The sequence below is a fragment of the Poecilia mexicana genome, unplaced genomic scaffold, assembly GCF_051168715.1.
Source record: "Poecilia mexicana isolate PSO_F unplaced genomic scaffold, ASM5116871v1 scaffold_18, whole genome shotgun sequence".
In the NCBI taxonomy this organism is placed as follows: domain Eukaryota; kingdom Metazoa; phylum Chordata; class Actinopteri; order Cyprinodontiformes; family Poeciliidae; genus Poecilia; species Poecilia mexicana.
The window spans coordinates 24,074,144-24,080,143 of NW_028263387.1; positions in this window are offsets into that span (position 1 = coordinate 24,074,144).

Below are 6,000 nucleotides of genomic sequence, written 5' to 3' on the forward strand. Positions count from 1 at the left end.
TTCAGAAGACAGTTATTCTCAATCTTTTCAAGTCAAAACATTTCACTGTGTTTCTATAAAATGTATTCATTTGCAGTTTAACTTTAAAACTGAATCACAACCTTCAAAACTACAACCTTGAAATGTTTGTAAAACTTTAGACTGTTTTACAAACTAAAACGATCATACTCAAAAAAATGTCATATGTACCAATATGGTCCTTTTGTAAGATTAAATACCTTTTGATAACTGACTCCAAGCTCACATTTCTTAAACAATTTTTTTCCATTAGTCAGGATGAAGTAATATTCTAAAAATAAATGCTGTTCTTCAATTAGCTGAAGAAAATCCTCATAATTAACAGAAATAAAAGGGTTGGAAACATCCGTGTGTTTGTGTAATTACTTTAATACTGTGTTTCACTCACTGAAATATATTAACCTTTTATTAATGTAAAATATTTAATATAATTTAATGCTGAGAGGAGGCTCAAGGCGGAACAAAAAATCGTTTACAGTTTCTTCAGTACAACCAAAGTGAAACACACGGAAAGCTACGGAGCACACGAGGTAGCGGTAGCTCCTCATGGAAGGCAGTTTGGAAACAGGTTTGGTGTTTTCGGTAAATATTTCCGTGTTTTCAGTAAAACTGTCTTCAGCTCAGCCTCAGAGAGAGTTTATCAACGAGCAGGAAACTCCTGGTGAAGAAACATTTACAGAGCTGAAAGAAATCAACGTTAAGATCGAGGAAAAGATGGAGGGTCAGCGCAGACTGCTGGATTTTACCAGGATACCGAAGATCATCTTACACCGGATAGGTACGAAACACCTTCACGTTTTACTGATTAGTCAGGTTAAAGAGTTTTTAGACATAAATAATCGTTTTGTTCGGAAAGCTATTTAAAGAATCCGCTCAAATTGTAAACATTAAACAGAATGATTAATGTTAAAGACTAGTCATCATGTAATATCTAATTTACAGTTTGTGTTCCTTAACAGTCTTATTTTTACTCAAAGTTGGATTTGTGTGTAATCTATTTGTTTATGTTTAGCTTTTGTTTATGATTTATAATTTATATTTTGTATTAATTCTTTAAATATAAAACTAAATATAATTATTAAATAAAGTTTCAGTTTATAAAATTCTGGATTTTTACCGTAGAATCCTTTTAGCTTTTAAATTAATGTCTGATTATATAAAATAGTTTATGAAACATTAAGGTCTGAAAACCAAATATTTTTATTTTGACATTGCCTCAAATGAGGCCTGTCTTCAAAGCTATGTTGTATAGATGACTCAACCCTGAACATAAATATTTTACACTAACAGATTATAGAAATATTGTTTTGAGGTTAGAAAACATAGATGTTTTTATTATTTATTCAAGTTGAAAAGCTTTATGTTCCTTTTTAATAAGAAACCCAGGGATTTTCCCAGTGTATTTTTGGAAACCTGCCTTTAATTAGTCTTAATTACTCCTATGCCACCAAACATGAATTGACTTAAACTTCTGTCATGAAGGTTTGGTTTCTCCCAAAACTTTGAATACTTATCAGTGGAGCTGAACTTAACAGAGTCTTTCTCAATGCAAAGCGCCGACAGGTTTGCAATTGCAACATACGCCAGAGCGTCGTTGAGGCGCATGGACCATTCGAGGTTCTTACAACTTTAACTGTTGTTGCTGCAGTAATAAAGAACAGATGTTTATTACTGCAGGAACAATGCAGTAATACACATCTGCACCACTTACTGCAGCAAATGAGGATCGGAAAGAAGACATGAAACCAAAACCAGCAACAGGGTTTAAAATACTTATTTTCCTTAACGTGCATTAGAAAACAAGCTGTTCTATGCATTAACTGTTTTCAGCATCGAATTATGTGTAAGACTTTAAGGTAATATAACAGGATTAAATCAAGCTGCTGTTTGATCTGTTTTTGTCCGGAGCCACGAGGTTTAATTATCACCATCTTGCTTTCTCTGCTGGAGATCCATAGTATGTTTTGACTGGTTTCTAGATCCCTTCCTGTCAGACAGACTAAAGTGGTTAAGTTAATTTTTATACTTATGAATTTATCATTTTAGTCTTTGGATCACTTGAAAAGGCTCTAAGTGATTAAAGCGAAGGACTCATTCTCTTACTCACATTTAAAGCTTTTGTTTTGTCTCTTTGTGCAGATCTCCCACAGTGCTGGTTGTGTAAAGAGGAGGAGGTTCTGAATGAGTTCAGCTACCAGGACAGGAAGTCCAGTTCATATAAAGAAGAACCAGAACATCAAGAGTTCAAAGAGGAAGAGAAGCAACTCTGCATCAGTCAGGATGAAGAGCAGCTTGTGGTGAAACAGGAGACTGATGACATTTTGGTGAATCCTCCTAATGTGCAAAGAATCCACAATGAAACAGAACCACAGAGGAACCAACTCATCTCTCCTGGTTCTGCTGAGGATGAGAACCAGGATCAGGAAGGAAGCAAATCTGAAGACCCAGGAAAAAAGAGAAAGAAAAAACAGAAACACAACAAAAGATGCCAGAAAGGTAAAACTGATTGTTCACACCAAAAAATGCACTTCAAAGCTCACAGAGTCCAACAATTATATTCTTGTAAATTTGTGATAAAACCTTCTCTCAAAGCAGTTGCTTGACCAGACACATAAAAACTCACATGGGTAAGAAGCCGTTCACATTTTCAACCTGTGGGAAAAGTTTCAGTCAAAAGAATAGTTTAATTTATCACATGAAGATCCACACAGGGCTTTCTCTAGTGAAACTTTGCTTCTATTAAATCAGCAACATAACATCATGACATAGCAGATAGATGGTCATAAAATTCATCAACAGCTGTACGACATCCTGACTTGGTAACCAGTCAGACCATCATCAAGGAACAGGAGGCGTGTTTCATAGTGGACTGCAGTCAACTACACTGTGAAACCATGACAATGTATTTATATCCATCCAGTTATCACTAATAACAATTTATTGACTTTATTCTTGTATCTTGTCGCATATTGAACTCACAGCTCCTCTGTATGTCACAGACCTCTTACTGCGTATTCAATGCATGTCAGCTATTCTGACAGAATAAGGGCCCAAATTTAAGTTAAAGAAGGTCAGTGTTAGCCCCGCCCTCCACTTTGACTGGGGAATTATTTTATGGTGACACTGCAGAAACTGAAACCAGGTGATAATAACAATTAAATGCATATTTAATAATTGTCTTAATTGGCTGCAAACTTTCCATTTTAATAATCTCATGACTAGGCCTGTCACGATAACAAATTTTGCTGAGCTATTTATTGTCTAAAAAATTATTGCGATAAACGATAATATTGACTAAGAATGCATGTGATTTCCTGCCATAGATAGAAACACCATATAACAGGTATTTTTCTCGAACCTACATAAAAGAACCACAGACAGCATATGAATTTTATGACCAAGCTTTTGCAAAGGAGCAGACTCCGCCAACAGCTCCTCCGAGCCGTTCACAGAGCGTTCATGGTCTGCTTCCGCGTGAGCCCCTGTTTTATTGTCAAAGCAAAACAGCCACAGGGAGCAGCCAGGAAAAACAGCAGAGGTCGTAAAACTTTTAACCCAAACAACTAGCAACCCAGTTCCAGGTGTGATATCTGATCTACGGTCTGAGCCCGGTTCAAATCTCAGTCAAACTGTCAACAACAAAGAGGGAGGATAAACAAGAGATAAAATACGACTGCACAGGCAGTTCCTAAGTTAGGAGGTATTCTGGTTGATAAGAATTTAAGGTCTGGGAAACACAGAGTTAACTGTCTCACATGAAGATGAACAGACAGTCGTGACCTCCAGGTCAGTTCATACACACATAAGGAAGAGAACACTTTAAACTGAAAGTCACAATGATCTATAGACTGAATGTTGATTATCTATTGATTAACATTAGACTGAATATGAACTAATGTAATAACAAAATGATAATACCAAAAAATGTCTAACACCATATTTTCAAAAGAACGCATAATACTGGAACTGATGAACTAAATAAACAAAACAATCAAAAACAAAACTAAAATTGATTCTCAGTCTCCATTAACAAAAAACTTTCTTAAATAAAAACTAAACAATATAAAGCCAAAGTGGAAATAAATACTACATTCAACCTAAAGAGTGCAGATTATAAAGTCTGTAAACTATATTGCCCTTCAGTAATTACTAGATTTAAATAAAGATGGCCCATCCGACTACCTAATGCAATAGTTCACACTACACGATTTTTTGCCCCCATTTTGCCCTTATGACAATCTTAGATGGTTGGTCGATCTAAGATTGTCGCTGGTGATTTTGATCATCCTGCAGTGTGTGGTGTGTTATGGGAGATTGTGGCCTCAGATATAAATCAGGGGTTTTCCCGACAGGGAGTTTAATGCTGAATGTGACAGGTAGCCAATCAGAAAGCCGGATTCTCCTCCTGCTTTCTGAGGGGAAATTACAGAGGGGAATCCCAAACAGCTGACACAGCAGTCCAGCAGACATCGGAGATGATATGTGGAAACAACATTAATAGTTATTTATTTCGCGCAAAGAATATAGAAATGACAAGGAGAGGAGTTGGAGCCAAATTTCTACCGCAGTTGATAAACCCTGTAAGTTTTCAGCTGTTCTTCGTTAACGTGACATAAATTGGTCACAATGATTTTCATTCAGTCAGAATTTTACGCTGACTCTAGCCACATGCATCACATGTAGATTCTAATAAAGCATTGATTAATGCCTGATCTTAAAATTAGCTCACTGGACTTGTAGCCATTATATTGTGCCCATGTGGCTGGACACCACACGGCACGATCGAACCCGATCGAACCGTTATACCTAGGATTTCTGTCGGCTAATGTGTCTCAGATTTTGAAAATGGGCCGACAACTCGTGTCGTGTGTGCTGGACATTACACAAAGGAAATAGGAAGAGAGGGTCAGTTGTCGAGAAAAGTCGAGCTCAGCCCACTTCCCCATGCTGGAGATTTTAGTTTAATAATAACAATGAATAAAGTTATCTTTAAAACTAATTACACAGGTGACATCAAGACCCAACAGTAGAGTCAGACGGTAATAAAATTAATCTGGTTGTGTGTGTTGTTATTGTGTCCTGCAAACTTTGCTTTAATTCTACTTTTTTCTATATAATCATAAAAAATCATAATCAGGCAGAAAGAGACTCATGCAACAGGGAGAGCAGGTTTCCTGGAAAAGGAGGAAGTTTCCAGCCTGCAGTGATTAAAAATAGTTCAGACTGTTCATTTTGAGCATTAAAGGTTTAAAGAATAAAATCTAAACATTTTGAGTAATTGGATAAAACCCAGAGTAAAATACTTACATTAAAAATGATAACTTATGATTAAACTAATAATTAATATTGGTTTAACCAGTGGTTGATGTTGGTTTGATTATAAGAATATTTACACTTACTCTTAAACTTATGGAAATACTTACAGGTGAAACAAGTAACTAACTTTGGTATCAAATAATTAGAATAATGGATTATTGGTTTCTTTTCAGAAATGTCTGTAATAACTCACATTATGATTATAATAAGAGTAACTAATAAGTAAAGGCTATTATAAAGTTACAAATGAATGCTAAATCAGAGAAACTAAAAGGTTATAAATGTGATTTTGACATTGAACTTGAAATGGTGTAAAATGTGTAACTGTAACTAAAAGTCACTGATGTTGTGTTGGAGGTAGATGGTAGGTGAAGGGTCAAGGAGAGCAGAGGTGACCAAGGCATTAGGTCATTAGAACAGACATCATGTCTCCAAGATGGTGATGGATATGAGATCATCTGTCCAAGCAGTCAGTATGGGAAGTAACAGGAAGTGAAACTGTGTAAGATGCACATAGGAAACAGGTGCAGATGGAAGAAGAAGAACTGAGAGTGCAACTCGGAAAGAAAGAGGGTTAACTAAAGGTTTTTGTTAACCAAGGAAAATGTTGACGTGAGGAAAGTTGTGTGGGCCTGGGGTCAGTGACACGTAGGAGATGGAAAAAGC